Source organism: Pogona vitticeps, chromosome 4 (assembly GCF_051106095.1).
Source record: "Pogona vitticeps strain Pit_001003342236 chromosome 4, PviZW2.1, whole genome shotgun sequence".
NCBI lineage: Eukaryota > Metazoa > Chordata > Lepidosauria > Squamata > Agamidae > Pogona > Pogona vitticeps.
Window position 1 is genome coordinate 22,533,257 of NC_135786.1, and position 13,061 is coordinate 22,546,317.

The 13,061-nt window shown below is 40.7% G+C and overlaps 1 long non-coding RNA gene and 3 other non-coding genes across 5 annotated transcripts; all 4 read right to left on the minus strand.

Moving 5' to 3' along the window:
* Positions 1-7,542: 7,542 nt before the first annotated feature.
* LOC110071792 (uncharacterized) lies at positions 7,543-12,655 on the minus strand. 2 transcript variants are annotated; one of them, XR_002299280.3, is made up of 5 exons: positions 12,572-12,655; positions 11,798-11,915; positions 10,087-10,214; positions 8,326-8,420; positions 7,543-7,685 (listed from the first exon to the last, which is right to left on the minus strand). It is a non-coding gene; the product is annotated as an uncharacterized LOC110071792 (long non-coding RNA). The 2 variants fall into 2 exon arrangements; XR_012086150.2 differs by lacking the exon at positions 12,572-12,655 and adding an exon at positions 12,006-12,027.
* On the minus strand, positions 8,172-8,263 carry LOC140707241 (small nucleolar SNORD12/SNORD106). The gene has a single exon (XR_012087161.2). It is a non-coding gene; the product is annotated as a small nucleolar SNORD12/SNORD106 (small nucleolar RNA).
* Positions 10,294-10,384, minus strand: LOC140707240 (small nucleolar SNORD12/SNORD106). Its single transcript, XR_012087160.2, has one exon. It is a non-coding gene; the product is annotated as a small nucleolar SNORD12/SNORD106 (small nucleolar RNA).
* On the minus strand, positions 12,039-12,135 carry LOC140707242 (small nucleolar SNORD12/SNORD106). Its single transcript, XR_012087162.2, has one exon. It is a non-coding gene; the product is annotated as a small nucleolar SNORD12/SNORD106 (small nucleolar RNA).
* Positions 12,656-13,061: the final 406 nt, after the last annotated feature.

Genomic DNA, 13,061 nt, shown 5'->3' on the forward strand with positions numbered 1-13,061 from the left:
TAGTGAATTTACTCACCGATAGAACAGGAATCATATCCTGTGTGCATAATACCATAGGGGTTGTGATTAGACGAATACAAATATTATTTCAACATATAAACCTTTTATTAACTGTGAAAAGCATCAGATTTTTGGCAAAAAAAGTTCTCTATTGCAACACTTCACAAATCCTTAGTTTTGCCAATAATATAATATATTTTAAAAATTGCTGGACAGCTCGGTGGTTTAGGTATCTGGTTGTGGAGCTACAGGTTGGGAGTTCAATTCTCACTGTGACTCCTTAACAGGGGCTGGGCCCAATCCGTAGGCTCCCTTCCAGCTCTGCTGTCCTATGATAATGATATATTGTGCAGTTTTTGGCATCAGATTAAGTTATAAAGCATCAGCATATAACGTCCCATCTTTTATACCAACTCTGACCATTTGACTGTTTTTCCCAGTATGTCCTTCAAGCAATGGGTTGCTTTATATAAGCCAGTCCTCTAACTCAGTGGTTCTTAACCTTTGTTACTCGGATGTTTTTGAACTGCAACTCCCAGAAACCCCAGCCAGCACAGTTGGTGGTGAAGGCTTCTGGGAGTTGCAGTCCAAAACTCCTGAGTAACCCAAGGTTAAGAACCAGTGCTCTAACTGAAGGGTAGTCATGGGGCAGCCCTCTCTTTGAAGATGTCTGCTGTCCAGGTTTGATTTAAAGATAAAATGTCTAGTCCAAGCTTGGTTTAAATATAAGAACCCTTCAAAAATGGAGAGGAAGGGCATCAATGCTGCCTGTTCATGCTTACAGTCTTATTACCTATATATAACAAGAAGCACCATGTTTCTATGTACTTTAGTTACTTCCCACATTTTTAACCTGATTTCCACTAAAGAAAATAAGAGTTTAGAGCAGCTAACAACATCACTGAACACAAATTAAGCAATAAGATAATTTAAAACCCCATTAAAAAGAAACTAAAGTATAAAATCAAACATTAAAATCAGTCCTAATGATTAGTTCCAAATCTGTATGTATGCATATACATATAAACTGGCACATATAAACAATCCACACCATTGTTGTGGCCATCCATAACTACCCACTCTGCCTGGGACATATAGCTGACCCTAATAATGGAAGGCCTTAAAATTCAACCCCACCAGCACCATCAACAGCATGTGCATATGTACCTGACAAGTGAGGATAACATTTCCTGAATCTGATGAAGCAAAATTCAACCTTTGACAGTTTATACACAGGAAAAGTCTTAGTTTCATCAGTTTTCAGGACTGAAAGTTGTATTCTTCATGTTTTGTTCATGCTTTTGTGGAACCTGATCTGCTCAGTGACCCTTACAGACTTAGAATCAAATGTTGGTTTCCAAGGCAGAGAAGAACTTTCCAGGGAAATTATGCTAGTTTGCAAAGTGTCTAAGCATCATGAGCAATGGAAATATACATTCCAAGTCAGCTACCTATGAAATTTTGGACACTTCACTAGTAAAAAAATTGAAGGATTTTCAAATGGTTTGGAGTGAGAGGATAGTTCCTTGTGTCTGCTCCATTAGGAAGAGTCCAGCTGCAAAATTCTCACTCCTTCCCTGCCCTCTATTGGTTTGGAACACTATTTGAAATTTCTTTCCCACAACACAAAATACGTGTAGTCCCTTCTTGATTCTATCCCCACCTATTATGCAAAAAGGTTTGTTCAGGTGGCCTTTTGGAAAAAACAGCAACCATCACAGCAGAAGGCATCGCTGTTTTTAAAAGTGCAACAAATGCAGGAAATCCTTTACAATTGGGAACACTTTGGTAATGTGCTTTTTCTGTTACATACTTGTGCACGCACACCATTTAACAATGCTCTTTGTGAACACAACTATGTCAGAAGACTTAAATAGCCGGTAGTTATTTTAACTTAACAAAACAAGAAATTTCCTCTTCTGCTTGCTTTTGGTTTCAGTAATAGCCATGGTCCAAAGAAGAGGACATGAAGATTACATGTGGGCTACAAAGAGGCCACGCCGCTGTTCTCAACAACAAAACAAATCTCCATTTTTTAAGTGGTCCTTTCCAGTTTACATTCTTGCTGCCTCTGCTTCTTCTTGCAATCCACCTTTTCTCAAACTAATAAAACCAATTTTTGCATAACATCTGGATGTATCCGATGAGATTCTAACATGCATCATTAGTCACAATTAGCCTTTTAGAAAATGCCTGTTGCTTAGCATAGTACCTTGCACTGGAGTAGGCCCACTGAATCAGGGGGGATTTAGTGAGTCGATTCTTCCATGTTGTTGTTGTTATGTGCCGTCAAACTGGAACTGACTTACAGCAACCCTAAAAGGACTTAGGTCAGATATTTAAGGAGTGGTTTTACCAGTTCCACATCACCAGTGAGTTTCCACGACAAAGTGGAGATTTGAATCCAGGCCTCCTGGGTCCTAATCTGTCTGTCTAGCCACTATACCACACTGAGTAACTCCTACGTAAATTCCATTTATTCAGATGTGCCTGCTTTAGCTGTGATATACTATACTAACTCCTGGGAAAAACCATCACAAAAGCAGGTGCCACTCCAGAAAAAGTTCTTGCACAACTACCTGATATACATTCATTACTAGTAGAACAATAGATTCTACCATCCTCAATTATTAATTGTGTGTTGTTTTGAGTGCCCTATTATTGAAAAAAAACTATACATGAAAGACCCTTTTTGCTCTTCATACACACATCTCATTTTCCAGAAACAAGTTAATTAAACTTGCCAGCTCTCCAAGGAAAAGTGAGATTCTCTTTTACATCCATTCTCTGGTTGTTACAGTAGAGGTTAGGCTATAGCTGCCATCAGCTTTGTATAAGCACATTTTTATTAGCATTTTTTTCCATTTATAAGACCCACACCCCCACACACTTTTCTAATTCAAAAATTAAGAAAACTTAGCTTTGAGTATTCAGCCTCTGGGCTCAGAACACTCAGACATTATGAGCCTCTGTTGAATCTGAGCCTACAGGCTCAATCTCCAACGAGGTGTGTTCCAATTGGTTTGTTCAGCATCAGCTGACGTTGGTTCCATAAGGCTCATGATTGGAGGAAGCTAAGTCTCCTGACTGTAGGAAGCTAAGCCTTGTGATTGAAGGAAGCCTGTTTGCAGAGGCAAGGTATGAGCCGTTTTGTTCTCTCCTCAGCTATCTCAGCTTACTTCCATGTAAAAGGCACCCCTCAATTTTTAGCATAATGATTTTAGGAAAAAAATAGTGTCTTATACACATAAAAATATGGTACCTGGGAATGGGGTTGATAAGGACAAATCCAGTTTTTCTTGACATTTGTATTGAGGAAGGAAGGAACATCAATGCATGTATATCCCGAGTGGTTCAAAAAGAACAATTCATTCATTTGGTGATCAGTTATATTGTATTTTACTTTACGTCCCATGATCTCAAAAGTCACGGCCATCCTCCCAATTATGTTATCCACACAGCAACCCTGTAAGTAGGTCCGGCTGAGAGTGACTGGTCCAAGGTTACCCAGGGGCTGTTGTGGCATAGTGGGCATTAGTGTCTGAATTGCCCAAATTCATGTCTGTCGTTCTGGGAGTGAGCAAATTTGGTAGGATTCAGCATCTGTCACACAAAAACAAAGGAAAATCCCAACCAGTACTGGAACAGCTGCTTCCATTTCTTGCTGTTGTTTTGTTTTTGACCACTTCTGATCTATGTGCTTTTACTGGGTGTTTGAAAGCAACCTCTTTCCTAAGATAATTGTGGGCTGTAAAGTCAATTCTGACTTACAGCACAACCATTTCCAGGGTTTTGTCTTCTGCAATACTCAGAAGTGGTTTACTATAGCCTTTTTCTCGAGGCTCTGTGGGACTGTAGAACTTGCCAAGGCTACACAAGCTGGCTCCTTTCCCAGGAAGCACAGTGGAAAAGCTCCAGTCCTGCAGCCCGAGGCTTAACTCACAGAGCTATCCAGCCACCTGTGCAATCCAAGCCCAGTTTCCAAAGAATGCAGGAACACCTCTGTCTTGTCTGGATTAAATTTCAGTTTATTCACCTTCATCCGTTCAGTACTGACATTAAGACACTGATCTAGAGCTGAGCCAGCTTCCTCAGATTTAGATGGCAAGGACAGATAGAGTTGGATGTCTTCTGCATACTGGTGACAGATGAACTCCCAGACTCCGGACATGGGGTTTGTGTAAGACACTATAAATCTTTCTGGATATCAAGGCTAAAATACTTTAAATAAATAAAATGTGTCTTGATGACTTCACTGATACTAATAGCCTAACCCTAAACACTTTCATTTAGAATTACAGTAGAGGTATAGTCCAAACCTATATGCTTAGGATTGCAGCTTTAGGCATTTTATTTATTTCAGAGGAATTTGTGTATGGTTAACATTACATGAAAAAAAGAAAAAATAAGTTCTCTGCAGTGCTTACAGCAATGATATTGAAAATCATTGTAGCACTCAGAATCAAAAGGTGTTATAAAATGTAGATCTACATGAACGTTCTTTCTTAGGCTACATGCCCCATTACTAATAAAATCTAAAGCAGTTTTTAAAATGCTTCTGTGGTCTACAAACCAGATAATTCACCTATTAAATCTCTTGGTTTAGAGACAAACTGAAGTGCTGATACGGACTGGAAAGAAGTTATGACTTGGCAGATTTAAATGCTCTCCATAATTCATGGACAGATTGGGTAATAGTCAAACCAAAAGAAGTCCTCAGCAAAACACATGCTCACAGCACCCTCTGCAGTCTCACAATTAAACCTAAACTATATCCTCTCATTCCTAGTAATTAATGCTGTACCTCTGCACAGCTTTGAAATCTAGCATCGCCATTAGCAAATGATGTTGGAGGAGAAACATTTCCAAGAAGCAAGAGTGAGAAAACTCAGCCATGGTGGTCTGGTTTTTTTTCTACTGAGACGATGTCCCCTGATGTGAAATTTGGTACAACCACAGGTCAAGTTTCATGTTTCCAGACTTTCCCTTTGAATTTTAGTTAAACTACATATCTTGTAGCTTCCTATGGTTCAGTGCCCTGGAGGATTCACATGATGTTTTCATGGTATTTTTTTTTATATGCCACTAAGTCACATCTGACTTAGAGCAACACCGAGTGCATTTTCACTGTATGTGAGCTAAAGAGTGGTTTCTCCAGTGCCAGCCACCTGGGAATTTTCAGGGCAGAACGGGGACTTGAACTCAGATCTCTCGAGTTCTAGTCCATTATTCTACATATTGGACCCCACCAATTCTCAGAAATATTGTTGTGCTCCAATAAAGGTGCCATGTCACTCTCTCTCTCTGTTGCATCGTCATAACACATTGCCTAAGGTATTCATTTTTATTTCAGATGGCAGACTTGCAGTTAAAGACTTAAGTTTAGAACTGCTGGATAGCTCAGTGGCTTAGGCATCTGGTTGGGAGTTTGAATCCCCACTGTGCCTCTCTAACAGGAGCTGGACTTCCAGCTCTGCAGTTCCAAGATTATTATAGATTATTTATTGAGAGAAAATTCCAGTACAAAATGTGCACTGGGACTGGAAAGCAGAAGGGTAGCCAATGATCTGAGGGAACTGGGACATATTGTACCACCCTGGATGCCAGGAGGAATATTCGGAGCTTGCAAGAGTCTCTTGAAAAATTGAGGGAGTCAAGAAAGTAAGATTCTCCACAAAGACGCAATGATGCATACAGAATGTTCCACTTTGCCTTGGAAAAGACCTTGAGGTTAGGAAAGTGTGAAGGCAAGAGAAGGGGACGACAGAGGATGAGATGGTTGGACAATGTCATCGAAGCTACCAGAATGAATTTGACCCAACTCCGGGAGGCAGTGGAAGATAGGAGGGCCTGGCATGCTCTGGTCCATGGGGTCACGAAGTCAGACACAACTAAAGCGCCATTTGGCTAGAGGGACATAAACCACTTAAATTCACAAATTTAATAAAGAACTGATCCTCTTATGATTCACTTTGATTGCATTAGCTGTAGAGAGTTGTGAGAAAAGGAGCAAGTGCCTCATTGTGAGTTGTGAGAAAAGGAGCAAGTGCCCTCTTTATCCCTTCTATTTGTCTATTTTATTATGTTTATTTTATGTAAAACTGTTTTATATATATTCACTGTTTTATTTTATGTTGTTAGCCGCCTAGAGTGGTCTTAACCGACCAGATAGGCGGGATATAAAATAAATAAATAAATAAAAAATTGGATCTCAGTTGAGGCATATGTAGCAGTTAAGCTCCCAGCTTGTTTATCCCCAGAAGTAACAATGCACACCTGTCTACCAGTGATAAACAAACTAACAATCTCAAGTGTTACTGTCAAAATTGAAAATGGATGCAGGGAGGCACATGTATTGTTTGAAATCTTGTTGAGTAGCTACACAGATATAACCCAGCACTGCACCCATGGTAACTACAGGAACAGCAAGGTGGAAGCGCTATCGACTAAGCACTTCCACCAATATACTGGTTGCAGTATTGGTCAAGACAGGAACTGCGCAACCACTGGTGCAATCCTCGTTGTCAAGGTGGGTGGCCAGCACATTTCCATCTTCTCATGTTACTTGTGTACTTACATGTGTTCTGTGATGACAAGTCAGGACTGACTTTACAGTGACCCTAATAGGGCTTTCAAGGTAAATGAGATATTTAAGGATTAGCTTTACCAGTTCCTCCGCCACTATTTACATTGGTACCTCGCTGGAAAAAAAACTCGCAAGACAAATGGTTTTGGCAATGGGGGTTGATGACTCGCAAGACAAATGTTCCTATGGCCGTGCTTCACGAGAAGAATTGTTTCTGTTTTTTTGTTCCTGCCTCATGTTTGCTAATTTTTAAATGTTTTTCTATGATGTTTAAAAAGTTAAAAAAATTTGATTGAAATTTTTTTAATCATCTGAACAAAATGTATGGCTTTAAAGAGCACTTAATAAACCCTTTGTAAACCAAATTTGCCTTTGTTCTGACTTTTTTGCCCATAGGAATACATTAATTAGATTTAAATGCATTCCTATGGGAAAACACATTTCGCAAGACAAATCTTTCGCAAGACAACATTAACCACGGACCAAATTAAATTTATCTTGTGAGGCACCACTGTATTTGCATGGCCACGTGGGGATTTGAACCCTGTTCTCCAGAGCCCTGGTCCATCACTCTTCACTAGTCAGTTTAGTTACTTCACATCTTGATAAATAGGATTCTGGGCATTTTTTGAGCTTCTTAGAGGAAAGGGAAGATACAAATTTCCTAAGTAAATATTCATGAAATTTACTTTACAGAAGAGTTCACAAAGACATCAGGCATGTAGCTGGCAGAGGTCTTTGCAATACCGCTGCTCAATATCCTTTTCACTGGAAATGTGATCACCCTGAAATATTATGTAAGCTAAAAAAAAAAAAAAAAACACTTTCACATCAAGCTAGAGCCCCTCTTCAGCTATCCTGTCCCTACAATATGGTAACCTCTGAAGGAACCAGCCCCATAAACAAAGCCGAATAGTAGTTCGTTTTGCAAACTGATGAAAAAAAAATTCAGGTCGTGTTGCTACATCGATTTTTTATTAGGATGCAAATAGAGAACTTATTAGGCATTGCGGGTTTTTTAAACAAAATAATGTAGTTGTTCTTTTGGACACCTTGTATTTCAGACCAACCATCAAACAGCACCCCAGAATCCTCGAACCTGTTAAAAGAAACCAATGAAACTTAGTCCTCTATTTACTGCGGCACATACATACCGAGAATGATTTTGCTTTTCACAAGAAAAAACACTGCTGGTAGATTGAGTTACCTCTACCTATCAAGAGTGGCTTCCCCCAACCTTGGGTGCCCAGATGTTAATGGACTACAACTGTCAAAAATCCAGTCCAGCACAGCTAGTGGGTTGGGGACCACTGATCTATGATTTCCTCCAGGTTATCTAGGTATCACAAAAGCTGCATAAGAAATATAAAAACAGTTATGTGCAATGCCAGAACAGGCTCCCAAAACAACAGTAAGGAGCTCTATTATTTAAAACTACCACCAAAATTGAAAAGGTTCTCAAGTCCAAGGAAAGCTGTATGCAACTTCTCACACCATAACATTTACACTCAGAGAAGGAACAATAATCTGGTGATAATAATTCCAAAACCTCAAGATGAAAGATAGAATTTGGAGATTGGAACCATCAGTGGAATCAGACTTTCTGGCTAGAATGCATGTTTGATCAGCACTGCCGATATGATGGGGAAAAAAGATAAAGTCATCATGTACCACTGAAATAACGTGCTTTTGCTACATCCTACCCCACTAGTCTAATCAACTACAGTATTTCATCTTACCTTAAGAGCGCATGCAAGCAACCGTGGTGGCAAGGATCAGCCAGCTTTTCCACTCCTAATGGCAAAAGGCTTTTGTGATCTACTTTCAAAGCCCTCTATAAAGAAAAACATATACAGTACAGAAAGTCATATCAAGGTACCAGAAACTGGATGAGCTGCAAATTCCTCACTGAGAACTCCAGTTCCCAAAAATCTTAGCCCTCAAGGCCAATGATGAGGGAACACTGGGAAACTGAGTCCAGCAATATCTGGAGAATTCCCACTCCTGGTGTAAACTAACTTCAGAGCTTGCTGTTATACACACACTTCAGGAAATAAATCCCACTGAACTTAAACTGAATTTCCACACCATATGATTATTAACCATCACACTCTGAAGTTGGCTGAACATCATGTGTGGCAATCTGAACTATAATGGATGTGTGGTGATCTGAACGAAAATCTGTTTCTCCAAACCAGGTCCAATTCACTACAGCCTAGTTTCCAAGGAAATCTTGTGCAAACTTTCAGAATACAATTATGAACTTCACATGACTGAAACTTCTTTATTATTCTTTCCTCTGCATATTAAAAAAAGGGGGTAATGCCTTTTGGGAATAAGGCATTTTAGGAATCTCTCCTGAGCACTCTTTTAAACTGTTTCTAGTGGGAAGCACCCAGTCATGGAAAGTGTGGGGATAAAACTGAGATACAGGTTTATCACTGCACTGGAAAACAAGGTCTCTGCCTGTGTTTTTTCAGTCATCTCAAAGTAGACACTATTGACCCATTCTCACAGCTTTTACAGTTCAATATTCTAACTCCAAACAGATTATCAATTATGCTTAAGCATTTGAACACACAGTACTCCCCCTACACATCATCTAATCCTCAAACTGCTCCAAGGCTGGACAGCAAAATTCCCATATTGCAGCATGGGAGGGAGAAAGAGGCAATGGCAAATAATCAAAGCCTGCAGATACTTATTGCACATGTTACTTTTTATTTTTGTACTAGATCCGACAAGAACCCCCAGATCAGGGACAGGCAACCTCAGAGGTCCAGGAGCCACAGTCCTGTCCTTAGATATTGATGGACTCCACCTACTTCAACAAGCCCTACTCACATTTTCCCCTACAAAAATGATTTTTTCCTCCCAAAACATTAGTGCCCTCTAGTGGCCAAAATATATATATTTTAAATGTTAACAAGTAAGATGTATTATCCGTATAGGCAGGTAATACAGGAAGGGGGCTGTCATCTTATAACCACAGTTACTAACATCAAAGAATAACTGATAACATGAAATGTATGCCAAATAAAACCAATTATGCTTTAAGTTGTCACTAGACCTTTTGCTATCACTTGCCCATTAATTAAAAGACACCCCCCCCCTCAGTACAAGGTGCTGGATAGTGAAACTAGACTCAGAATGCCTGGGTTCAAATTCCTACTTGGCCATGGCAACTCATATGGGTAGGGTGACACTTTCACTTGTATTGAAATCCCTATTATTTATTTAATTTATTTATTTGATTTTTACCCCGCCCCTCTAGACCATGTCTACTCGGGGCGGATTACAAAATCAAACAGGACAGTATACAAATATATAAAATCATAAATTACAATTACAATTTCAATTTAAAACAATTAATTTAAAGAGAGGATTACCAAGATGGCATAGCAAAAAAGAAAAAAGGGTTGCTAGTCAGTTTTGACATGATAGTCCTTAGTACAAAAGAAAAAAAAAGAGGGTAGGACAATGAGACTATTCTAAATTACCAGAATGAGCCAAAAGAATCCTTTACATCCAGGCTTCTTGGAAACATTTTGAAGAAATGGTCCCGTTTTCCTAATCCAATCGTCTTGCTCTCACCAGTCCTTCATGGTCCCGTTTCTTCCCTATGAGCCTGAAGAGAAAAAAAAAACCAAGAAGCTCTGTAATTTGTTCCCAGGACAGTCACAGAGATGGAAAAACACATACAGTATGCTGATGTATCAGACAAGAACTGGCTAAAATAGCAAAATCAACAGTGTCGATCTGATGGGGAAAAAAGATTTAGTCATCATTCACATCAGCTTTATAGACAAACTAGAGAAGAAATGGCACCCACCGCACACAAGGCAGCTGCAGACGTAACTACAAAGGTGCCCACAGGTGCTTAGACACAAACAGGAAGTTTCAGGCCCACATATTTAATATACAATGTATTCTTATGTCATCTAGATTAGTATCTTTTGTAATAGTTTTTTCTTTAAACATTAAGACAAAACAGCTTTATCTTCTATGAACAGTATCAAGCACAATACGTATGCACTACAAATGCTATCCACTCACACAATGGATGCAACACAAGCAGCTTGAATTTTACAGCACTTTTGAAAGGGGCATTCATGATCTCTCGGCACAAGCATAACCTAAGTTTACTTGTAGCAGAGCTCTCTACTTGCCAGGTTAATGTGCTAGCACAGTGTTACACTCTGCTGGTGCTTAACAGAATCCCTGCCTAAAAAAACCTGAATGGCTATGGTAGCTGTGGATGACGGAACCTCTATTCCCATACCTCCAAAGGGTACCAAGTTGGGTAATGCTGCCATAATTACTATATATAGTTATTTTAAAGGTGCAGTCTGACATGTGCATGAGTACTTTAAAAAAATTCACATGGAACTTGAACTTAACACTTTTGCAACAACTTCTATAGCAGATCAATAGTATGGCATAAATGTACATAAATCAAGAGAGAAAGACCAAATCTTGCCCAGAATGTTGCTTATCCTTGCACAACAAAAGAATCATGGCACCTTAAAGACTGAACAGGTTTATTTCAGGACGAGGTTCCTTAAATTATAACCCACTTTCACAGACTCAAAAGTCCTAAAGTCCTTTTAAATAGTGCTTGATCTGGTCCTTGAAAGCCACCTGTGACATGGCTACTCACACCCAAATGAAAATAAGTGCCACAAATGTGTGTGCATCAAATCATCACCTTTTGCAATCATAAAGAGAATTCTCTCTCCAATAATATGCCCAATACAATGATGACCCTGAGGAAAAACCCCATAAATCTATGGAAGATTATGGAACTGAACTGCTCATAAAAGAAAAACCAGCAGTGGGCTTCATTTCTATTAATACACCACCTATTACTGCTTAAAACATTATATATAACTAAACAGATTACAAAAATACTGTAAGTTCAACCTATTGTATCTTTTAAATTCAATAGGACCCGTCTATGTATAGGATCAGTATCTGCTGATTCACTTTCCCAGTCTGAAAACATCAAAAATATTAAAAGAAAATTTCTAGAAATATATGTTTCTAAATATGAAGTTACCAGAACTAGCCTGAGACCATGCTAAGTATAGCGTTCACTATAATCTGCATTTTCCGGCATGAGGGGAGGGCTTAGAACCGATCCCCTGCAGATATGGAAGTCCTACAGTATTGATTTTCCAATTAAAAATAAACATAAAGTCAGAAACTCACTTTTTAAAAATATTTCCCTGAAGCTTTTAACACCTCTATGCATTTCAGGTGACCCCATCGCTTTCAGGCCGAGTAGTTTTGCCCCCGGTCTTCATTGTACACACGTGGCAGAACCGACCTGCATAGAGAGGGAAGAAAGGACACGTGTTATTATGAGTCAAGGTCTACTTTCCCTCTCTCTCTCTCTCTCCGAGGCCAGGCGACCCACCGCGGCAAAGGCCCCTCTCCTCGCCCTGTACAACCTGGTGCATCAGACCATTTCTGGCTGAACAGCAAAAGGAGATCACCACGTCCGCTCTGATGGGGAAAAAAGGAAGAAAGTCATCACGTGCACCCGTGGAAAAAGGTCCAAGCGAAAGAGGCGGCAGGAGAGCACCAGCGCTTGGGCGGATCGGCCAGCGGGGTTCCCGCTGGAGCTCTCGACAAAGCGAGCCCGGCCTTTTTACACCACCCGCCCTTCCACCAGGACGAGGATCCCGAGGATTCACCCCCAAGCCTTCCTAATCCGAGGATATCTGCTCGGTTTCTTCCTCCGCAAGGGAGAAAAGGAGGGTGCGCAAACCCCACGTTGGTCGCATGAAGGTTCAGGAGCGGAAAAGACGGGGGGGGGAAGGGGCTCCCTCCCTCCCTGCACCCCTTCCATTGCTCTACTTGTCCTTCATACTATTGCTACTGGCTTTAGCTAATGCTTTGGCTAAGGCTGCTCCCACCCCGTGGGGGGGGGAAGGGAAGACCGCGGACGGCTAACCATCCTGCCATGCACTCCGTACTCACCCCTTCCGAGGACGCACGGGAAAAGGACTCGTGGTTGCCTTTCGCGTCCTTATATAGCCCCACTGCGCGCTACTGCGCAGGCTCGTCTCAAGGCATTTTGGGAATCTGAGTCTTTCATGGTCACGTGACGGTGCGGTTTCGTTCACGCGTCGCTGCCATGCGCTTGCGGTTCGAGCCTGTGTAGGGTTTTCTGGCAGTACAGTGGTTCTTAACCTTTGTTACTCAGGTGTTTTTGAACTGCAACTCCCAGAAACCCCAGCCAGCACAGCTGGTTGTGAAGGCTTCTGGGAGTTGCAGTCCAAAAACACATGAGTAACCCAAGGTTAAGAACCAGTGCAACTACAGTATATTTGGGCACTTGGCGCGCAGTACATAATGGAAGCGGTGGCCAGAATCTTTCTGGCTCTAATGGAAATTCTGTTACGGCCCGGAGACCCGCTGCCCGTCATTAATGAGGGGCTGGCTGTGTTCCTTAGCGAACGCCCCCCTT